Raw genomic sequence first — 23,818 nt, 5'->3', positions numbered from 1 at the left:
CTTGTTCCTGTTGTGCATGTATGTGGGCATCTCATCTTGCTCCTCATCACCTCCTCTTCCTCTGCTGGACTCTGGGGACATGATCTGGAGCCTCACTGGGGTCATCTAAGTCTCCAGATCTTCACCATCTTCGTACTTGCAATTGTAGGCAAAGGGAGTGCTCATGGTTAGGAGGGTATGTCTGATGGAAGAGATGGGAAGTGTCTGGGAGCCTGAGAATGGCTAAAAGCTGAGGAGGGGAACAAATACAAAATAAAACAGCTAAGCCTCCCTGTCTTACGTTAATAGGCTGTATGGAATCCGCTTTGCCATAGAATTCAATTTATTTCCATTTAAAGGCTGTTCTTCTCAATCAATGCAGCTAATAAATAGCTGCTGATGGCCATGACCCCCAGGCTGAGGGAAGAATTTATCTTCTGAGCCAATTAAAGGAATTGAACAATTCCTTTTAATAACGCTATGGGATTTTATAAAAAAAAAAAAAATTGGAGAGAGAAAAAAATCCTCCTCCTGAGCCTTGCAGACAAGAGTCAGGTGGGCTGTAGGAGAGTTTCATGCTTTAACTTGCCTTGTGAAGCTTGTAGGGGAATTATAGCATTCGTTGTGAATGTAAAGGAATGCATTTTTCAAAATGATATTTTTAAAAACAAACAAACAAACAAGAAAAGTAAAGGCAAATTACGTTCCTTTCTTTCCAGGGCTGTGAAGAGTTTGGAGTGAATAGTGAACTTCTGCAATATGATGGGTGATATGAATGTGTCAGGTCAGCCTTGATGATTCTTGTATGGAAAATGAGGATTTATCTGCATGTTCTGTGGGTGTGAGGGCAGTGGGATCTAAAGCATCAGAGCCTTTGGCCTCCAGTACATCCTCACTCTCTGGGTGAGGTGGAACTAGGCTCTCCATGGCTTCTTTTCTGTGATTCATATGAGTTTATTTTAGTGGCAAAAATCCAAATTGACCTCTTTTCTTGTGGAAGGATGGGAAGCATCCCGCGGGCTTTGTGGGTTCCTAAATCTGGCACTGGAGCTACGGTTTGGTTGAGAGAGTACATGTACCTCAGAAGACAGACAGGTGCAAATGAGGTGGTGAGGAAAGCTGAACAGATACCTAGTCAGTTTTTACAAAGCTACATAACCCCAAATGGCAGCAGGTCTTCTCCACTCCATCACTCTCCTGTCAGTGAAATCTCATGACTCCTGTTGGCATCAGATGAGAGCATCTGTCAAATGCACAAGACTCCTTCAAACACCGCTGTGCTTTAGGGAAGTCTCTTATCTCTGTTTTACAGATGTCAAGCAGAGGCACGGAGAGGTTAATTGACTTGCCCAAAGTCAACACGGGAGGTCTAGAAGTGACACCAGATCCCTCAAATCCCTGTCTTCTGGCTTAATCATAAGACCATCTATCTATTCTCTTTCCTCTCAGGATTCCCAAGCACATGTGGTAGTCCAAGCATTCGAGTGGGCAAGCTGCAGGTAGAGCCTGGGCATTCCCGGTGACAGTTTGTCAGCTCTGTTTCCCAAGCATACATCAATTTCAACCTTGAAAGGTGAGAGTTTTTTGTTGTTTTTTGTTTATTTGTTTTCAACTATTTATTTTTGAAGTGAGATAAATGTGATTGAGCATGAGGAAGAACATTCACTCATGGGGAGGCATTTCAGTGTTACTGGTGCCAAAGGACTTCTCAGTGAGATTTAGGTGTAGACAGGACACTTTTGGGTTTAGGTTCTAAGGAACCACTCCTATCAAACTGAACAGTTTGAACCCACAGGTAGAAAACAAACAGCAACCTCTATTTTTAAAGGGTATCTGAGATTTATCCTTGACAGCAATTCCCCTGTCTGTGCAAGCAAGTCTGTGTGTGAAAGGCCACTGAGAGAAGTGTGGCAAGGTGTAAACATTTCCATCACAATGTCTCTTGTTTCCAGAGTGTGAATGGAAGTAGCTGAATCCTGAGTGAGCAGCTGATGAACGTGGGAACAAGCACTACTCTCCCTCGGAGACTGGGAAGGAAATCACAACTGTAAGTCCGCCTGTTTCAATTTGCAGGCTTTCTGCAATATCTCTGTTCCTTCTTCTTGCTCTTCATTTTTTATTAATTACCTGGTGACAATTTTCCCAGAGGACTGTGTTTCACATTAATTATTAGGAGAACTAGAAGGGGAAAGTTGAACTGATGGGGATCTCCCTTTGAGAACATTGAGTGGGAGGATTTTCTATTGCCTGCATGAGTATCTTTTTGACAGTCACCTTGCACAGGAGGCTAAATGGCCTGTCTGGGATGCAAAATAAGTTTTGTGTTGCAGTGAAACAAGCTGAGTAAGGAAACTTTAAGTGTAGGTTTGTTGGATCTGAAGACTAACAGACTGCTTGGATAGAACTGATCAGTGTGCTTTGTACATGATACATTATCATGTATTGTGTGTAGGAGAATTCACAGACAGAAAATAGTGTCAATATAGGACCATAATGCACTTGCATCACTGTTTTCTGTGTCTGGAAATATGGCAAGAGAAGGAGTAATGCTGGCTGAAATCTCAGGTCCAGATGGTGACTGTCCCCAATACAGATGAATAATGAAGGTGGAAGAAGAGCATCTGCTCCTCCTCTCCATCTGAAGCCATAGGTTCTATAATTGTATCTTTTGCCGTCCCCATAGTGTACTAAGATTCCTGGGAATTTCTTGAAAGAAATTCAGGTGTTAACACTGGCTGACTCTTTTGTCTAGCATGTCTGTTTGAATGCTGTTGCCATTCAATTTCTATTTGTAAGAAAGAAAGTTGATATTTTGATGATACTGATCAGTAGGCCTGCTTCTGAGGATTACTGTGAGTTACTGAACACCATTACCTAGGATATCTGGTACTTAGGTACTTCTATGTAATCAGAATGGTGTCCTCCATCCATGAACTTACCTTAACAATAAGCCAGGAAGAGCAAGGTTTTCCACCAGAAAATCTTGGCTAGGTTTGCTGGGATAAGAATGGGGTGTATGAAGCCCCAGAACTGAAAGCAAGTATCTGAGCTTTAAGTTAAGGACCTTTAGTTGCATCAAAGAGTAGTAGCTGCCTTCCCATGCCAAGCCCTGTTCTCCAGACAGGATGACTTTTTGCACAAGACAACCCTGCTCCAACCTGTTACAAGTGCATCCACAATTACCCCTCCTGAAGGGCTCTGTTCAGGTGTAGTGCTTTATTACACGTCAACTCCCATGCTGTTTTACAACATGGTTTCCATGGTTACCCACCACCCCCTGTAACCCACAGAGCCCGTAAAGAGACAGGACTACAATTCACAGTGGCAGGAGCTGTCATGTGCAGAGACAGGTTAGTACCAATGAAGACCCACGGTCAGGCCCTGGCTGTGAGATTTGCTGCCCTGGGAGCTGCTCTTTGCGTTGGGAAGCATTTGGGTCGCAGGTGGGTGAAGGTGGGAGACCATGTCATACCTTATTGCCATGCTGCTCTCAACTGCCCTACATCTTACCCACATGTCAACAACTGACACTTACCTGCCAACTCTTGGAATTCATTGCAAGGGTGGGACTGGGAGAAGTGACTCAGAATTGCTGGCTCCTAGTGAAAGCCAAAGGTTTCCAGGAATTAAGATACAAACATGGTGTCTCATTGGATTTGGCCCAAACAGCTTTTCCTTTCCAGGATAATAGGTTGGATGAATTTCTATTTCATGTTCTGGGGTGGCTTGTTTTCATGGTAAAAGTATGTTCTGACAGATTTTTGAGGAAGGACCATGTAGCTGATTTGGATAACATGACCACTGTGGAAACTGAAATTTTATGGGCATAATTATTTAACAGAACACTTCCTGGTGCTTAGCTGTCTGTCTAGTTGGACCAGACCATTCCCACAAATCAGTTACTGTCATTTGATATTTGCTTGCTGTTAACCTGCCAAATAGTTGTATGTGCAAGGATGCTATCCAAAATAGTTAAGAGAGCCTGTAAAAATAAGAGATTTGGAAGGTTTCAAGGTGAAGCAGATTAAAACCTTATTTCCCTGAGGAGAAAATCGATGTTGGTTGTAAAAACAATTTTAAAAAATCAAACTTCCTCCACCCAAAATAAGTCATCCTAAACCATAAATGTTGTGCTTTCAGGGAACACCCTTTCCCTCCAACTATATCAGAAATTAACAATTTTGACAAGTTATTTTCCACTGGTTCCAGGTGAGGTGGATGAAGGGCCCTTGAGGTGTCAGCAGATAACAAATTGGAGATCAGTCTGAAATAGTATATTACTGCAAATAATGTCATCTGCCTCCATGGAGGCAAAATATTCCATGGGAGGGGAGCAGTCCTTTCCTACGTGGTTTGAATTCATCCCCAAAACAAACCATGTGCTTGGTCCCAGCCACCACCACGCTACCAGCTAATGAGACCTTGAAGGAAGCTAAAAGAAGAGTGTCCAGACCACCCATTCTGCCTTCTGATCGCTAAATGATCAGATGTTTGGAAAAACTGATTTCTGTGGGAAGCCTCAAACGGCTAAACGAGGCTAGGAGATGACAACGCATACTTCTGTGCGTGGAAAAAAAAAAGCCTAAAAATATCTGAAGGGTGTAAACATGAAGGAGAGAGCTGCAATATCAAAGGGACAGCACACGGTACAGGGTTCAGAGCTGGCAGCTTTCACTACTGTTTGGATCATCGGGTGGGGGATAACTGAGAGGCAGAGCTGCCTTATCATGGCTGTATTTCACTTAAGATTGTTGCTTCGTGGCTCGAGTTGTCATGTCCTATTCCCTCCAGAGATAGGCATAGGGAGGTGTCCCATTGAAATACTGCCTGCAAACAAATAAAGTGACAAAATATTTCCCCCATGCTTAATTGTGGTGACCTCCAAAACCATGTGATGAACGTGAGCCCATTGAGAGCAAGGGGGCTTTCCCCATGGGGCTGAACAACACACTCTCACCTGCCAAATGCCATTTGTCCTTGCAGTCACTCCCGTCCTTCTCAAGTAATAAGATGCCATATGGATCATCATTACCCAACCCCAAGAAACTGTTATATATTTCCTATAGCTCTCTCTAGATATATGGTTGGATTCTCAGCTGATGGGAAGCAACGCTGATTCATAGCAGCTGAAGACAGAGCCCCTTGTGTTTCGTCTTGTCTTCTCATCTCATTGAACTTCCCAAGGATCTAAATGAATGTAGGGGAAATATGACCTTGGCTCACTGAATTGTTGTGGGGGCTAATGTGCTGAGAGATTTATGGGCAAAGAGATTTCTTTCTTTCTTTTTTTTCTTCTTTTCCTTTTTCTTTAATAAAAAATGCTTTCATTCAGCAGCTTTGATGGAAAGCCTGCGAGGACCCATGATAAGTACGTAACCGGAACAGACTCATATTAGATATCACTGTTACAAATCTATTAGTCCCACACATTAGAGCATGTGCTGGACCTGATGAGCTACACTAGTGGGAACATGAGTCATTTTCTGAAATAGATGTAGCTTGCAAATCTTTTAGACTGTTATCCAATTCCTTTTCTTTCAGTTTAATTAGGATATAAAACATGGCCTTAAGAGCTCACAAGAGTGGAAAAAACTCCATGTAAGGGATAGGGAGCCAGCTGTGAGTGTCTCCCAGCTGTTCTGCTGCTGATTCTCCTGGCTTTTGCCCACCAGGTGGTTTTGCTGTTCCCTCAAGTGCCAGGTCTCTTGAAAAAATGAAAGACAGGACAGAGCTACTCTTGCTCGTGAGAGGGCAATGTGCACAAAGCAGGTTGGACTCGGGCTTCCTTTGCATACTTGCCCAGCCAAAACCTCACTGGGAGATGCAGGGTTCCCTTCCTGGCCTGCTGGCTTTGCTGGGGCACTCTGCACCCGCAGGGACTTGGCCAGCACCCAGCATCACTTCTGACGTGGGGAGGGGTCTGCAGGGTAACACAGCGACAGCAGAGAGCAGCAACGAGACAAATCAGCCGTGGTTCTTTTCCAGCCACATATGCAAAGCACCTATAATGAGCGGAGATGAACCCCTGAGATCTGTGATACTGCTGATGAATTAATATAAAATCAAACTGTACACTTTAAAGACAAGAGCATCCAGCCCTTCTCATAACCAATGCAGGACATGTTTCATCCAGAGCAGATCTGCTATCATTGGAGCTCTTTCTGTTCTTGAATTCATCTGTTCTCTATGTTTGAGGACTGGTGCAATTAGCATTTGGCTTTGCAGAATTCAGAACCTAATTCCTGTGAATTCCTATGTCTCCCTTTTTCTTGTTTTGATTCTTGTTTGTCCGTTTGGTAGTTTGTTTGGTAACATATTTCCTGATTGAAATAGAAATAGCAGAGATGGGCATTTACTTTCTTCCTGGACAGATTCCTTTGGATAAGGATTTATTTCTTTTTTAAAGAAGGACACCTGGTTTCCTCATAAATGAGTGTTGGCAGGTTGAGGGGGGGATGGGGGAGAGGGGAGAAATGCATCTGTTTAGAACAAATGCAACACCATAGGAAAGCTTGATAATACGATCCAAGATTGGCCCGATTGCCTGATGCTTTAAACATATGGCACGCTCCTATATATATTATGCATGGAAACTAGCTGCATGCACATAGCAGCCGTTCTGCAATGTTTTACATACAGCCTGCCAAACCCTTAACTTCCCTGTTCTTATTCAAACACAGCTCTCAGTGAAGACAATGAGCTTTTATCTAAAAGGCTTACAGCGTTATGCATACTCCATTCCTTCTCTATTAATTCCATCTCATCTGGATCAGGTTCTTGTCCTTATGCACTGAGCCCTGACCTTCCTGCTCCTGAGGACTCCTGTGGATGGAAAAGTGTGGGGCTGTGGCAGTGGAGATAGTGCTGCTAGGCAGGAAAATGAGCCTTGTCTACAGCAACGTCAGTAGCTCTGATGTAATGCTCACATACATTGTTGTGTTAGCTCTGGCTCTTGTTATTATGTACCCAGCATAGTCTAGGATTGCTAAGAGAGTTTTCCAGATTCAGGAAAGTGCAGGGTGAGCACTGGGATCTACTAAGGTACGTGCTAAGAGCTCTGCTCTGACACACTCGCCTTTCTACCTAGCGTTTGGCTGGCTGAGCTTTCTTTATTGGTTAGGAAAGCTGCTCTTCAGGGTGAAACGTTTTACGTCATCTGTGCAAAGAGGACATGTACATTTATGAAGCATTCTGTATTTTTTTCATGTGTCCAAGGAAGGGCAATGAAGCTCTGAGGGATCTGGAGCACAAGTCTTGTAGGGAGCGGTTGAGTGAACTGGAGTGGTTCAGTCTGGAGCAGAGGATGCTCAGAGGAGACCTTGATGCTTTCTACAGCCTCCCAAAAGGAGGATGTGGAGGGCTAGAGGTCAGACTGTTTTCCCAGGTAACAGCGATAGGAGAAGAGGTAATGGATTTAAGATGCCCCAGGGGGTGTTCAGGTTGGATAATTAGGAAACATTTATTCTCTGAAAGAGTGGTAAGGCACTGACACAAGCTGCCCAGGGAGGTGGTGGAGTCACCGTCCTTGGAGGTTTTGAAGAACTGTGTGAATGTGACACTGAGGGACACAGTTAGTGGGCATGGTGGAGGTGGGTTGAGAGTTTTGCACAACTTCTTCTACTGTTATCCCTGCAACAGAAGATTTCCAGCAGTATATCTGCTTTGACAGGCGTAATTATGCCTAACACCGTGTCAAAACTTTGCAGTTTTGCAGAACTTACTGTCAGTCTGATCCCTGTCCACCCACGTCTCCATTGAGAGGGCCTGAAACTGGTCAACGCATCTTTTGTGTTGTCGTTAGTTGGCATGAATTCTAGGGATCTGATTAAAAAGAACATCCTCCTTCTTTTGTCATATTTAACACTGAATAAGGAAAAGTGTTTTTGCTGTCTTTAAATTTTCTCCTCCACATAAAATATTACGTAAATTTCCTGAGCTCTGTCAGGTACAAGGGGAATTCCTGTCCTCTTCTTCCTGTAAATACACTCTGTGGCCTTGCAGCACTGACACCAAAATCCTACACAATTAGACTCTAAAGGGTGATCCAAATTCAGGTTTAATCTTGGGCAAAGAGAAGCCTTTAGATCAAAAATCCCCACTACTGTGCAAAGCAAAGGCTCTGAATACACTGTGATGCAATGATCATTAGAGAAGCAGAAGATCTAAAGTTTAACACTCACCCAGATGAGTGATGGATAAACATGGGTCCCCCCCCAAAAAAAGCACTTTCTCATGCTCTTTAATCCATCCAGAATTAACAACTGAGTGCTGACTGAGACACAGCTTGATTGGGAAGAGATGAAGGGACAGAGTGGAAGCTTAACACACAGCCAGCTCAAAATGAATGTGTTTAATGCTGCCTATCTCGGAAGCTTTGAAGAAAAAACCCTCATGTCCTCAGTGGCTCTCTGCAGCAACTTTCTGGCATTAAAGTTTGTGCAAGAGAATTATGAGTTCCCATTATCACGTATGGAGATGGGATCCATTGTGCTGATTCCAACGCTGTGGAGATTTAACATTTGCCATGCTCTGTTCTGCACATATGCTGTGATGTGTCCTTTTCAAGTCGCAGCCGACTACACTGAAATCTTGACTGACACTGCTTATCTGATAGGGGCCGCTTCTTCGCTGGCTGCTCTTTAGAGTGATAAATGTCAGGAGTTTGGGAGTTTGCTTGTATCTGGGCATTCCATCTGAGACTTTGGGCAGGTAATTATCCTGAGACCATGGGACTTTGTCATGAAATCCACTGCTGTGCTTGTATAAGGAACAAGTCAGCCAAGGGTCATGGATTCGCAGTATCCAGGAATCGGGAAGCCTCCACAGAGATAAGGAAAGAAGGATAAAATCTGAACAAAGATTTTCCCCTACCGAAAATGAAAGCAGGCCTCTTCTGACATCATGAAGTTGTCTACACTGATCACCTGTGAAGGCCATGAATTGGGACTGACCCATTGGCCTCCAGATTAGAGGCTTCAGTCAACCGAGCAAAGCAACTAACCCTAGCAGGCCAGTGTCACAGCTGGAGCAATGCGATAAACCTCTTATGAGAGGGGACTGAGATCTAGGGCAGCCCGTGGGTGCCTAGCAGAAAACTTTCTTTCCCCATAAACTCTTAACACATTTATTTATTTCTTTATTTTGTCCTGGTGAAGTCTGCAAGGAGGAAACACCTAGAGAATTGGAGGTTTCTTCTGCTCAATTCCTCCCTGGTTCTTGCTTTTGCTTTTCCAGGCTTAATCAGTTCTTCACTTCCAGTATTTATCAGTTGAAAACTGAAACCAGGGTTCACTGGAATCCATCACATTTTGACTAGAATCATTCTCAGTGCTGATGAGCTCTGACAAATTAGTGTTGGCAGCGCAGGGAGGGAAAGAGGCAAAGATCATCATGACTCCCTTTTGCCCAGTACAGGGCTGTTCTCTCCAGTGTGTCCCACAGATGAAATATCTAAAGTCTCTGGCTGGAATTAATGTCAGTCTTCTTTTCTGAAAAAGCAGTCCAAGCCTATCTTAATGGGCTTGTTGGCTTCTTGTGCACCACAGGAGGAAGTCAGGAAGGTGCTTGCATTTTGTGCAGCTGTGACAGTGACTACAAGAGGCTGCCTGGCTCCTGCTGATGCTGGCTGCAAAGTCTGGGGTAGAAAGGCTGGGGTTGCTGTGGGGTGGCATGGAGAGGATGGGGAGGCTATGGCAGCTTCCCCCACTGCCCTGGAGCTCACTGCAGTGTGCCATTTGGAGGCACAGGGTGAGGAAGGCTCTCTCTGTCTTCACATGCCTGAGTCAGTTCATTTAGGAGCTGGAGGATAACAACTGCTTCATCTGGTTGTCTTTTTGTTGTTGCTTGTGCCTTTGTTTGCTTCCCCCTCCTTTCCCCTTAACATACCCTTTGAGCTGTTCTTTAATTGAAGTAAACGGAGCAGCTGCTATGTGTGTGTTGTTTTTCCCATTTTCCCCTGTGAGTCACACATTTCCTTCCTTAATGTCTCTATCTTCGTTGGTCTGTACTAATGAAGCTCCACATCTCAGCTGCTGAATGCTCAAGCTCGTCTGCCTGGAATTTTCTAACTCATTTCAATTCATTTCCCACTTTCCCCTTTCCCTCCTGCTGCCTTTCTCTTTTTCCCATCCCATAGTTATTTCTCTTCTCTCCCTCAATCCCTCTCTGTGTATGTGTCCCCAGCCACAGCTCCCCATCCCCTGCCACTGTGTACAGAGACCAGAACCATGAAGGTGAGCTTAGCTCTTGTTGTGCTTCTTTCCCTGCAGCCCCCTCCCTGCCTGCTGCCCTCTGCATTGCCCCTTTCACTCAGCTTCTTTTCTCCTGCACTGTTTTTCAGAGCAATCCATGAAGCACTTTCAAATCCATGGCCCCTCCTGACCCCATCTACTTGCGGTCTCTGGCAGCAGCCTGTAATGCCCTGCGCTTCAGAGGAAAGTGAGTTTGTCCTCTGCCCCTGCCCCTGCACATCAGAGATGCTCATGTTCTGTACAAGGCTCAGCCCAAGGTTGAAACCAGAGGTGCACAGGCCAAGGGAGTGCAGGCACACAGGGTGCCGCACATCATTGAGTACAAATGATGCACATGCTGGGAGGTGCAGCATCATCACATGTGCAGTGGTGAGGAAGGGCTCCTATAGCTCTGGGCTGCAGAGGGGCTGGAGGAGCCCTTCCTGGGAGCTAGGAAGCAGCAGAAAAGTACCTTTTGTCCCTCTCTGCTCCATAGGGGAAGGAAGTAAGGCCGTACAGTCCCACATCTGAGTCTGTGGACAAAGCTATCTCTTGGTTGCATGTCTTGCACAGGATTCAACCCTAAGTGCGCAGTCAAGAGCAAGCAATTGGATTGGCAAATGGCAACGACTCTACTCTGCTTTGCTTTGCTTATGAGGGTCATTCTTTCTACAGCTCTACTTACTCCAAGGATAGTAATGTGGGCCATGCTGGCATAAGCTGTTTGCCATGGAGGGCTTTGGCGCAAGGAGGAGAAGATGTGAACCAAAAGGCTCTGCCCTGAATAAAGTCAGGTATGACCCAGAGCACCCCGCTCAGTGCTTGCCTCTGCTGAAATGAACTCATCTGCAGAAGTCTGCTGATCAGGTGTAACAGGGCTAGTCCTGCTCTTTTTTTCATTATTATTTATTTTTGGTTGTAATTGGTGGGCATTTCCTGCCTTCATTTCAGCTCTGCTGATCTCTGTTGCATTTATATCCTTGCTCAGACAGAATAGAGGGAATGTTGTTTCTTCTCTTAGGAAGCTGGGGAACTGAGGGATAAAGAAGAAAAGATACAATCAGAAACTTTGAGTCAGAGCATATCAGCATATTACCTGTAATATGTCAGCAACCCTTTCTGGAGAAGAGCCTGTAACCAGTCAGCACTGCATTCTCAGTAGTGTTCCTCAGCATCGTCAAGGAATCCAAAGAGACCTCTGGGAATTTCTGGTTTTGATAGAAACTCTCACTAAAATCCCACTATCGTAGCTACATCAGTACCCTTCCCAGCTTTCCCTTTCTCTCTTCCACCCTACAGTCGTCTTTTCATGGTAGGGATAAGCAGAACTGAGTCCTTGAGATTCAGTTACAGGAATCTGATCCCAGACCTTGAGCTTTGCAGGTTAATTCCACCCTTATCACTAGATGTCTGCTTCTCCCCAAAAAGAAAATCAGGGTTAAGATCATTTTGGAACCACAATAGAACAAAGAAATGCAAATCTTTTCAAGGAAGGAAAGAGAGATCAGATGGTTTGCCTGCCCCTGGGCGAACCAGGGGAAGAAGTCAGAGTAGGAGCACTGGATGGCTGGAGGAGTTTTGCTCCTGCTTTAAATTTTGTCATACTGCTTTCACTTGAAAATGCAGGTTCAAAGGAAAAAAAATAACATAACGAAACAAAACACACCAGTTCTTTACTCTTTGGCTTCAGGGCCTCCTGTTGAGGTTCCTTCATCACCATAGAGATAACATTGCTTGTTAGACCAAAGACTAGTAGTTGGAATTCAAGTGGACAAAAAGACCTAAACAAACCCATTATAAATCCCCAATTACTTTCAAACTGTCAGGCTTATTAAAAAATGTAAATATCCTTCTCACTCTTGCAGAGAGTGTATAAAAATGCATGAGGCTAAAAGTCAGCTGAGCTGAAAGGAGCTGTTTTGTGAAATAACTTTGCTGAGAAAATGGCAGTTGTTGTTCTTGGAGGGCAGAACGAGGACGACATACACCTGCTTGAGCCACCAGTTCCACCCAGCTCTTGGCACACTGCTGGTGCTGCCCTGTTCTATTGGCTTAATACATCTTTTTAGATAGTTTAGTACATCTTTTTAGGCTGATGCTCATCTCCTTTCAAAAGACAGGGAATTTCTACCAGATGATAAGAGTCGTAGCCCAAATACAAGCCCTACACTTTTTGGTATTTATTATTCACTTTGGTTGAACCTTTTTTTTTCTTGGTGTTTCTTCTGCTTTCTCCTCTCTTCATTCTGCAAATAGAAAGGAGATTTCTCTTGTTTTCAAATTTGTCTCTTCTCCATCCATAGATGTTCTTCTCTTTAATGCAATATAGTAATACCTTTTTTCTCACCCTAACCTACTCCTGAGTTTGTTAATGACTTGCCCAGGTGCTGAGATGTTCCACTCTGTAGCTGATGCTGGCCCAGTAAGACGGTGGGGCCATTTCTGGAGGGAAGTAGAGTACCCTCAGTTTTCATCAATGTGAATTCTGCTGAGGACCTTCTTCCCCATTCTGTCCCTTCTACAGCAACCAAGGATGGGCAGTCAGGAACTAAAACAGGCTCCTCAGGGAAGTGATTGTGGCACAGAGTTTAATGGAGTTCAAGAAGCATCCAGCTAATGCTCTCAGACATATGATCTGAACTTTGTATGGTCCTATGTGGAGTTAGAAGCTGGGCTCAATGGTCTAAATTGGTCCCTTCCAACTTGGAATACTCTATGATTCTATGGAGGACAGTCCTCAGGAGGGAAAACTGTCTCTAGAGCTCTGGCCTGCAAGGGGCTTACCATCTAATAAGAAGTCAGAAAAAGCATGTGAAAGATGTGGTGGTCCAACATATCAGCAACTTCCCTGCCATGTCCAGATTTAGTTGGTATCATAGTGAAGGAGAAAACAAGAAAAGATTTGTAGGCAGAATAATAAATGGGGCTGCTAGAGAGCTTCTTGTGTGCAGAAGGTAGCAAGGAGAAAACATGGATGTGTTTGCGTGGAGCAAGGATGCTGGAATGTGCTGGGTCACAGATGCAGCACTGGTGGCCAGGGAAGTGGAAGGAAGGGTGGGCCTTCAAAGGAAGACAAGGAATTTAAATGTTTAATTACAGCACTGCTACGTGAATAGCAGCACATGATGTGGGATTGCTGTATTTTATCCAGTTACGCATGTGTAACTCAGAGGTATTTACAAAAAGAGAGGAAACTGTTAGCTGTTTGACTAAGGAAGGAAAACTGAAGCAATAACCTAAAAAAAAACCATAGTTGCTGTTCATCTCAGTCATCAGCAAGAACTGGTTTAAAATTCTGCTATCCTAAAATCTCACTAGAAAATTCACAGAGACAGCTGAATTTGGCACTACTGTTAGAAAAAAAAACAGGGTAATCCTTTTTTTTTTTCCCATCCTTTTGCAGATGCTTTGGCACTACTCATATTTCTGTCTGGATGCTTTCAAGAATCCAGTATTTTCATTTTAGAACATCTGAAGGAACCCCCAGAGCCTTGGCAGCAACACTTTCCCAGAACTCCTGTTTGAAGCATGAACGTGGTGGAAGGCACAAAAGTGAAATGCAACCTTCCTGTGTAGTTCTGCTCCACACCACCTTCACTTCCAGCAATCAGCTCCTGGGAGGGAGGAATCTACAATACCCCAGTGACTGTCCTCCTGACTGGCTGTCCTGCAGGGACTTACCATGGTCAGAATAGCTGAGATATTTTCTGCCTTGAGATTTTTGATGATGGATTTTCAGAGTGAAAGGACAAGAGCTGACTCCATGTTAATGCCAAACTTTAAATGTTTTGACTATACAACTGAAACACCATTACCTATTCCCCACGGAGCTCCACTCTTTCTCTCTCTCTCCTCCACTTCTCCTCTCCACACTGTAGCCTTTTGTATGTCTCAGGCATTAATCCCTCGCTGCCGGGGTGTGTAAATTAAAGAATAATAGAGCTGCAGAGGCATAAGCTCGCAATGATGGGGAATGTGTTTGTCTGCTAAGAAGCAATTTCAGCGAAAATTAACTCAATTTCATCTGAAATAGTGAAGACCGGCATAAGCTGGCAGATCCCCGAGGATGGTAAAATTACTTCGTCAAAGCTCTGCTTGCTTAAATTAACCAAGCAAGCACTCCAGGTTATTGGCAAGATGCAGCTAGTAACTAGGTTTTAATAAACAAAAATAGCTTTTTGGATAAATAAGGAAAGTGCGAAGTGTCTTATGTATTCTATTGATGTTTTCATCTGTATGACCTCAACAGCAAGACCTTCACATTCCTGCAGGCACATCCTTTGATTCTCTGTGTCCGACTGGTCTCTCTTCTGAGTCTTAGCAAACAACCTGAAAGTGCTTCTGGAGACAATGTAAGATTAACTTTTATTCCAGCATCTAACAGACTGTTTGCAATGCCTAGGTGGGATAACAGCAACATCTTTTAGGGTTATTTTGTCTTTTTCAAGTTGGAAGATGACTGTTCTTGATTTAAATTGCTTCACCTTGAGATATGGTTCAGTGTCAAGGCAAGAGCTAGTCTACACTGTCACTGATACAGCAGATTCCCCAGCTGAATACATTGCTGCCAGTGGGCAAGTCAGGATGTGAGCTCCCTCCTCCTGCTAGGATTCCCTGTCCAAGGGAAGTGAAAATTTCATGGTCAGAAAGATTGACTCCAGGAGCAGCTCAGAGAACATGTAAATCACTTGGGAATGTGCTGTCAGTTCTTTTGGTGGTTGTGCTGTGGTTTGTTTCGGTTTGCTTTGGTTTTTGCTTTTTATGTTTTTCAGTTTTTTTTGCTATCGATAGCTTTTCTTAGGGCTGTGTTTTGCAGAAGCATTGTGCTGCTGGAGGTTATGATCACTAGGAGGTGTCTTCTGGAAAATGAATGTTGGGCTTATTGCTCTGCCTCTAGTCTACGAGCATCAGGACAGATTTTTGTTTCTTCTGGATTCCATTCCTCTCAGTACTGTGTTTTGGGAATAGTATTCATCAGAAGTACTATCAGAAATATCCAACGCCCCAAGCAGGAGGGTTGGAACGGGATGATCTTTGAGGTCCATTCCAACACAAGGCAATCTATGATTCTATATAATTCAGTGCTTCTATGATCATGTAATTGGCTAGGAGTGTGTAAAAGGCTTAAAAATCTATTTGTTGGAAAGGAATATGAAAAATCTCCTCAGAACTGCAAAAATATGTCACCATTTTGACTCGCTCATGCTCCTGTCCCTCCATCAGTATTCCAAGAGCACCTGCTATTTAAAAGCTTTGGGTTCTTGTCATCTTGAATGAATATAGAATCATAGAATCAGAATGGCATATGTTGGAAGGGACCCCAAAGACCATCTACTGCCATCACCCCTGCTATGGGCAAGATTACCACCCACTAGATTGGGCTGCCCAGGATAGATTGTTCTGTGATGCTCTAGCCAATGGGTGATTGTTGTCAGTGGGAGCTACACCTGATCTTGGCCACAACCCCCCACTGAATTAATGGTTAGTTGAGAAAAAGGAGAGCTGCAGAACCATCAGACCAGCCAAAACAGAGGATGAGACCCAAGCATACGTAATTTATCCCTTCCCCACTACACTCCCTTGGCTACTTATTTCCCCACTCCCTTCCTACCATAAATCTCACTATCTGCAGAAGGGAAAGCAGCTGTCTACAAGATTTGCTGAGCCATCCACTCATTAAAATGTTCCACTGGCAAAGAAATACTTTCTCTTGCTGTTGCATATTTACAGTTTGGTGATTTCTTGTTTAGGACAATCTGAGGTGATAGTTTTTAGCTTTGCTAGTTGCAAATACTAGGAGAAAATATTTGGCTAATGACCCTGGTTACTGCCATGAACTGTAGTGACCTGTCTTGGGAGACAGCTGTCAGCCCCTCAACAGAAAAAAATAGCAAAACATAGGGTAAGAAATACAGGACCTGCTCCATGCAAAATCACCTCTCTTTGATTGGACTGTTTGCAGAAATGACACTAACTTGTCATTAAATCCAGAAAATGCATTTGGAGCAAGGAATAAACTGCCTAGAGAAGCAGTGCTCCATGGGTAGAATCGTGCCCTGCTGAGACCTTTCATTGCAGCCCTCCTCCATTGGGTTGTCAGTCACTTTTATTTCTTTTCACTGTTAGTGCAATGGCAGCGGTCAGAAAGGTGCTGGCTTTAAAACAACAGTGTCAAAACTGGTAAGGAAAATAAGAAAAGCCCCACACTATCACCAACCAGGCTGGCCCTTTGCAGAGCTGCTATCTACTCCCTGCATGCTGCACCTGCATTGTATCTGCTCTGTAGGCTGATAAGACCCCGCTCATCTATTGTCAGCCCCACTGAGTCAATCTAGCTGCATTTGAGTGAGCTGGATTTTGTTCTGCATCACGTACCAATGACAACTCCCAGCTATGGCCTTGCTTTAAAAATCTCACTGGTGAGGGTGCATGGAGCTTGAGGAGTGAGGCGTATCTCTAAGCACAAAGAGAATTCAAAGCAGCTCAAAAACAGGCTTTGAAAACAGAGGGAATACACTGTGGTGGTTATCAGAAGGGACTGGATAAACGTGAGACATCAGGATCACTGCAGCTGATGCTCCCATATAGTGCTGTACATGGAGGAGGACAGTCGTTGGATACCAAATACAATGGTATGCCTGCTATAAAAGCAGCAGAAAGGGTGATCTGTGGTTAAGGCACAGCAGTGACTGGAGTGTAGTGTAAGTGACCTTGGCTTGGAACCCCATTTCTGCTGGATTTCTCCAAGGCTCTTGGCTGGAGAGGAGATTTTGCAGGGGTGTGTTGAAGGAAGCCAAGAGAGTAGGGAGGTCAGAGGACCCATGCTGAACCCTTCTTAGCCCTTTGGAAAGTCTTCTGTGGTGAGAAGACTTCTTAGTAGCCTTTTTTAACCTGGATGATTCTAAGGCTTACCTCCTGAGTTGCAGATAGATGGTCTCTAACTAAGCAGAGCTGCAGGCCAGGCCTCGAAGAACTACAGTAATTTGGACAATAAATAAGATGGAGCCTTCAACTACATTTTTATTAATGAGATGACACGTTTTAAAATCAAACTACTTTGATACTCTTGGCTCGGGGAAGTCAAGATGCAGGGGAAAGCCAATCACATAGTATGAAACAGCTCACACTGTAGTTTTTGTGTATTTCATCTTTAATGAACCTGCCATTTTATGAGTCAGCACTGATGGGAGATGTGATGGTCTCATTTCAGGAATTCTCCTTACACTTCAGGTCTCTGCCTGCCAAGATGTCACTGCTTTGCTCTTTGCTCTAGGACTGCCACAGTTCTCTCCAGCCTTTTTAGGTATTCCTGCTTGAAAATTAACCCTACAGTCTCATGCTGGACAACTTAATTCAGCTGAGGAGAAACAGCAGTACATGACAGATAAGCAAGTAATTGCACCCTGAGGAAGCATGAGGAGTGCCTGCGTCATATACACTTGCTTTACAGAATAGCAGCTACTTATTCAAAGGAAGTGGCCTTTGGAATCACAAACAGTACATGGAAAAGATGTTGTTGCAGGAACCTCATTAGATTTCTAACATGGCTAAGAAGGGTGAGTTCTATCCTTGTTTTCTGCCATTAGAGATGGGAAAAAAAAATCATTAAGATTTATTAACCAGAGAGATCCCTTCTTTCTTTCAATACCAGGCAGAGCACAGAGCACAGCAGCCTCCATACCCTCACCCTTTTTGTGCCCTTTTCTTGTTGCTGTTACAACAGGACAGTAGGCTGGATGGATGTTTGGCTTTGCTTGCTGCAAATGTTCTTCTCCTCTTTGAACCTCAAAGGTAAAAATAGTTAGATATATCCGACTTGATTCACACAAGTGCCTTTCAGAAGGGGAAAACTTTCAATTGCTTCCAGCCTGGGGCCAGAGCAGTACCCAGTGACCATGAAGTGGAAGGCTCCACATCCCATATTAACCAGTCACAGCAGTCTTGTTCTCTCTTCTTTTCCTTGCCTTGTCTTTGCTTTTTTCATCCTCTAATGAAGCACAAGTATCTGGAAGGAATGCATGCTAGGGGTGACAGGGAAATGTCCTTCTGATCTCTCCTCTTGAAGGAAGATTTGGAACATTTTAATAAAGTGGATTAAGAACTTGGACACAAAAAGTAACCTGTTTCCCTGTGATGGGTGCTTTAATCTTCTCCCTGAGCTGCTGACAAAGGCTTTCCTTAAAGAAGCCTCCTGAGCACATAAAGGAGAATAAAAGAATGGGAGAATAGACAAAGAGGTGCAAGATGTTTAAAGGCACCCAAAAAAATGAAGCTGCTTGGGTGTTAATTGTATTCTCTTTTCCATGAGCCTGTTTTCCTCTGACGCTTCTGGATTTTGGATCAATGCTAGAGGCTGAAAAACTAACCCATGGAAGGAAAAAGCCTTTGATTAGACTATCTGAGTGATAAAGAAAAGTATTGAACAGAAAGAGCTGTCAATGAGCTACTCAATGCAACAATTAGAAGGTAAAGCTTTTTCTTTCCCTTTCTAAGCAAGACACACCTCTGCTCTGCTGGAAGGAGGTGGGTGGGAGGAATTTTTCTTGTTCTGGTGCCCAATTGTCTCCTGGACCTTTTCCATTTCAATGAAGAGTGTGACCTATAAAACTGTCCCACTTTCAAATCACCCAATATAGACAATGAAACTATCTGACATTTAAAGGGACACTCCTGGTGTTTCCAGTAACAAGCTTTCTGTGACAATAAATGAATAAAGAGGTGCAGAAAAGTGTTATCTGTGCAAGTGTCCCTGGAATATTTCCCTTTAAAGAGTCTTTCCAAAACTGCTGGCAATGTAGATGGTCATACAGCTGAAGTTTTGCTCTGATGGGGAATCCCATGTTCCACAAGAGTGACATGAGAATAAAACCTGAGTTAGTTGGTTCAAAGTGCCAACATGGTAAGTTCATTTATTTTATCCCTGTCTTGATGGCCTGATTACTATTACAAAACTGAATATTTTAAATAGACAATCAGACATATGGTCTGATTTTTGAGTGGTCCTGTGTAGAGCTAGGAGTTGGATTCAGTGACCCTTACTGGTCTCTTCCAACTTGGGACATTCCATGACTCTATGATAAATGTGTGGTAGTTCAGTAGGTGGCTTTGAGCTACTCCATGGAAACCAGTGGCCGGGAAAAGGAGAACACACTTAACACCCCTTTGTCATGATGGTCAACTTATGTGCTCAGTGAGTCTTTACAGACTCTTGACTGCCCCAGTCCTGCAGCACTGAGAACAGTGTCAGCCACTTGGATTTCATTTTGAGCTGTATTTGCTTCAAGAATATGGTTTCTCTTTCAGCTTGGACTGAGCCTACTCCAGTCCAGGACAGACCCTGAGCAGCTTTTGCTGTGGTTCTGCAAGGACAAAAGGTACCATCATAGGCTCTCTTGGAACACGGGAAAGGAGAAGGTAAGGGCTAACAAACACTTATGCCCACCAGGCAGCCACAGATATCAAAGCAGCATGATTCCCAATGGTAGCTTATTTATTCTTTGACTTAAGCTTGTCTTTGCTGCCTAGGTCTCACGGTAAGAGGGGAACTGAGGAGTTTCTGCATCTCTCCCCCTCACAGTTTCAGATGTATCTACAGCCATTTATAGCCAGAGATAACGGTTGCTTGGTTCACATTTCAGCTGTGTCTACTTATGTAAGATGAACTCTCTCATTTTTGCCCCCTCACCCCTAAAAGGCTGAAGCCATCCCCTTTGGTCCCCAAGAGGATTTTGTTTTCCAGTTCTCCCTCCAAGCATCAGCTGCTTGCAGAGTGCTGGGGCAAGTTCTTTGGGTTATGGCTAACCTCCATTGCTCTCTCACTCCTTACCATACAAAAATTCACATAGACTTGTCCATGCTGCTGCATTCCTTCTTCTGCTGCATAAAAAGAGAAAGAAAACCCCAAACAAAGCAGAGATAAAACCCCAGCAGGTTGTACAGATTAGAAGCAAAAGAAAAAGCAGGGACATGGAGAACAGGACTGGTGGAGAGGGCCCTCAGCTGGTCCTGCACAGGGCTCTGTTCACATCTTTCACTACATCTTCTTCCCCCCACTAAAAACTGCTAATCCTTAGCTTCACCAAGTATTGCTACACTTCATTCCTGTATGTTGCCCATAGTCTCCCTTTAGTCCATGAGTTCTCTACAGGGCAGCCAACAACCCTGTGCCAACCCACATCTTCCTTCCATAGCACCCTGGTTTGATGCCCATAACACATATTCACAAACTATTCCTCATCTTTTTTTTGTTTGTTTGTTTAGATACTATTTCCCATCTTCTGTTCACCCTTGCTATCACCCTGCCTCTCCCCATCTTTCTTTCTGTGCACCATCTTGACCCAGATTGTCCTTTTGGAGAGGTAGGGTCCTATTTTTTTCTGATTTGTGTGAAAAGAATGAATACAGGAACTCTGTGATTTTTGTTTTCAAGCACACATTTTGTTTTGATAAACTGCATTGTTTTGTCTATAGGAAAGTATTAACTGCTTACATCTATTTTCTCAAAGACCGCACATGAATATTAAAAGGGATTTATTCCTACAATGGCTTCGGGCAGTTGAGTAATCCATTATAGGCTGTCATATCACACTGTGGTAATGTGAAAAGCTGGGAGTCCCTCCAATAATATTTATTAGCAACACAGGCACATTTTCACTTTACAGGTTTTTTTCTGCCTTCGTGTGATAAGTTCACATATAAAAATATTCATTAGTTTCTTTAAGCTGTTGCTTGATTTTAATTATGATGGTGATAATGATGATTTAAAAGAGTAACTGAATTTCACGCAAGTGATAGTGACCTGGTTTATCACATTTATTTCAATGTATACTGGGTTGCTTAATTTAAGGCCCGCAGGCCACCTGGACAGTTCATTTGGCTTTTATTTCCCTCCCTCCCTCCTTTGTGTTTCATGTGGGCACAGCAGTGCAGGAGCACTGCTGCAGTCCCCACAGTCCTGCTTTGGGCATGGAGCAAAAGGGGTTAGGAAGGTGGGAGCAGGCTTATCTCCTCCACCAAACCCATAACCTCACCACGTGTCCCCTCAACACATGTCCTTGCAAGTCAACTGATTCATAGCCATTTTGGTTGCTTTGCTTTTGAATTTTTCCACAGATTCTGACCTCTTTTGATGTTACTGGACTTTCTTATTGCGTGTAGGACTTTGGTGGTGTCTGATCTTCACATGGGGTTGGAACTCAGCAGCTGTTTCTGTTCTCAGCTTCACCAAGACCCAGCAGAACCTTCCCCTGTGTTACTCACTTGATGGTTGAACTCCCATCAAGATGCTAACCCTTAAGATGAGGCCTCTGAATTGCTTCATTACTTCCCTATGGAGTCAGCCAGGAATCCAGCAAGGACACCAACTGCAGTGACACTGATGCTCATTCTACTGGGACCCAAGCCAAGAGTGGCCCCTTATTCCACAGAAGTTGTTGAGTTGCTGCTGAAGGATAACAAATAGCGGTCAACAGTGCACTGACCTTCCTCTGAAATCATGATCCCAAGGCAAAGAACTCCATTTATCCAGAGCTGCACTTGTGCCAATTGATTATTCTGCATTGCCTTCAATCAAATCTTGCTAGGAGAGCACCTCCTAGTGATTTTGCTGTCCTTGGATGGATACAGTCATGCAGAGAAAACACTTGCCTTCATCTTGCAAGATGTGAGCAGAGCATGACCTGCTGATGAATACATCCTCAAGATAGAGTGTATAAGAAGACCACATCATCCTATTTGACAAGCTGTACAAGCTGTCATGACTTTGAAAGTACCCTATGGGATGAAAGGTTTTGTCCAGAAAATCCTTGGCTGAGAGGTGTTAAAAGGCAGCTGGGTAATCCACAATGGCTTTGACAAGTATCAGCAAGGTGGCTGTGTGTAGGACTGGGTAGTCCTCACGGGTCACCCAGAGCTTTGCAATCCCTGCAGAGTTCTGCAAGAAGAGAGTTTTTTTACTGTGTGTGTGGGGAGAGGGTGTAGAGAGGCTAAAGAATGGGGGAAAAGAAGTTTAGGAGCATCACTACTGTCCTCTGCTTTACCCCAATTGATTTCACCCTTTTCCTTTGTTTCACAACTCTGTTTGTCATTTACCTCCAGGTGTAAAATCTCTCCTCTCCCCTCTGTTGTCACTTCGCTGTTTTGTGGGTAAAAATCTCTGTTTCAGGTGCCAGCACAAGTCAGCTTGTGTTTACGCATGGCCACGTGTGGAATCAATATCTGCAGGTGTGTGAATTGTGCATGCATGTGGATGCAGATGGTCCATGATGTGCGTGGATGGGAGTGTGCACTAAAACAGCAGGGCTCACCTCCATGCCCCCTTTGTAACATATTCTTCAGCCAAAACTCCCTGACCTATACTTGTGACATAATGATAATCTCTACAAGAGCCTATTATGATTATATAAATAAGCCCTTTCAACATTATTACACTGCACAGAGGAGAAACAGAAAGTGATGAACCACAGGGGACTAGGAGGGAAGAAATAGTCATGCAAACAGTCAAAGATATCTAACTGATCATAAAGGGAGTAATGATCCTAAATTGTATGCAAACTGGATATTCCTTAAGATGCCTTATTTGTTAATAGTAGTAATCAGGAAGATGATCTCTGAGCTAGTCTCTGGATAGAAGCATCTTATAGCCCAACTGGTAGTGTTCAGACCTGCAGATCACACTCAGGGTTAACTTTCCTTACTAGGTAAATACCAAGAGCTATTCAGAGCTGGTGGTCAAGACATCTGTTTTCCTGCCTTTTGAAAAGTACTTATTTGCCAGAATGCCTTGGCTTTGGATTAACTGTTTTGGCTCAGTATTGAAGTGTGACCAGCTTGCATGGACTGGATGGTATGGAAAAGACTTTTCCACAGCTTGTATTTGAAAGTCCCACTTCCTGCCCCTGCACTGCCACTGAGCTGCTTCTGGAATCTAAGTGGAACCAATATACAACAGCACACAGCTTTATTAAACACATCTATTCTCTCTGGATGGCTGCAGAAGACTTCATTCTCCCTCCCTATGTGTAAGATCTAGCATAGATGTTTTTCTTCTTTCCTCACCCCACTAATGTGGAGCTCACTGTGGTTCTCCTGAAGTTCCAGATAGAGATGTAAGGTGTTTGGTAACATGGTATAATCCTGACTTGGACTGGCCACAGCAGGAGCTCAGCTGCTTGCCCCACACCAGCACACTTGTCCTCATCAGCAGGCATTGTCCCCATGACCAGATGGAAAACCAAAACGCAGTGCCTGGATGCTGTGGCGGATGCAAACCTGAAGGCATTAGGTTTCAAGAGAAGTAGTCGAGTGAGAGAGCTGTTCCCTGAGCCAGCCGCAAAGGGCTCATTAGCCAGCAGCTATTTAGGCAGTGGCACTGCAGCAACTCTCTGCTGGAAAAAGCTGATTTGTGGCGGTTTCCTCTCCACACCGAGTGTGCACTGATCAGGAATATAAATACCGTTAATCCCCAGCGTTAATACCAGCAGCTTTGATCATCTTTCCCCATTATCACTCCCTTGCTGTTAATAAAAGTGATAACCATGGGGGAGAAGGGAATGGGGACTGGACTAATCAGTTTGCAGTTGGCGATGCTGTAAGTAAACTGTCAGGTCTGG

The 23,818-nt window shown here is 44.0% G+C and overlaps 2 long non-coding RNA genes across 16 annotated transcripts in view; both read left to right on the top strand.

Moving 5' to 3' along the window:
• LOC107319734 (uncharacterized) overlaps nucleotides 1-18,433 on the top strand; it is a 37,330-nt gene extending 18,897 nt beyond the window's left edge. Inside the window, exons 4-10 of the long non-coding RNA XR_014934614.1 lie at nucleotides 1,429-1,552; nucleotides 1,932-2,026; nucleotides 10,319-10,416; nucleotides 10,884-11,002; nucleotides 13,612-14,560; nucleotides 17,419-17,764; nucleotides 17,860-18,433. This is a non-coding gene — a long non-coding RNA (uncharacterized LOC107319734). The remainder of the gene's footprint in view (nucleotides 1-1,428; nucleotides 1,553-1,931; nucleotides 2,027-10,318; nucleotides 10,417-10,883; nucleotides 11,003-13,611; nucleotides 14,561-17,418; nucleotides 17,765-17,859) is intronic.
• A 59-nt stretch (nucleotides 18,434-18,492) lies between these two features.
• LOC107320007 (uncharacterized) overlaps nucleotides 18,493-23,818 on the top strand; it is a 75,958-nt gene continuing 70,632 nt past the window's right edge. For 7 of the 15 annotated variants that reach the window (XR_014934610.1, XR_014934606.1, XR_014934612.1 and 4 more), the window contains exons 1-2: nucleotides 18,496-18,674; nucleotides 19,512-19,622. This is a non-coding gene — a long non-coding RNA (uncharacterized LOC107320007). Of the gene's footprint in view, nucleotides 18,675-19,511; nucleotides 19,623-21,320; nucleotides 23,797-23,818 lie in introns of all 15 variants that reach the window. The other 8 variants (XR_014934602.1, XR_014934611.1, XR_014934605.1 and 5 more) reach the window with 5 other exon arrangements.

Source organism: Coturnix japonica, chromosome 15 (genome assembly GCF_054131305.1).
Source record: "Coturnix japonica strain WE chromosome 15, WE-NBRP24, whole genome shotgun sequence".
Classification (NCBI taxonomy): Eukaryota; Metazoa; Chordata; class Aves; order Galliformes; family Phasianidae; genus Coturnix; species Coturnix japonica.
The sequence above is the reverse complement of the archived record's forward strand: the minus strand, read 5'-3'. Positions and strand labels throughout refer to the sequence as shown.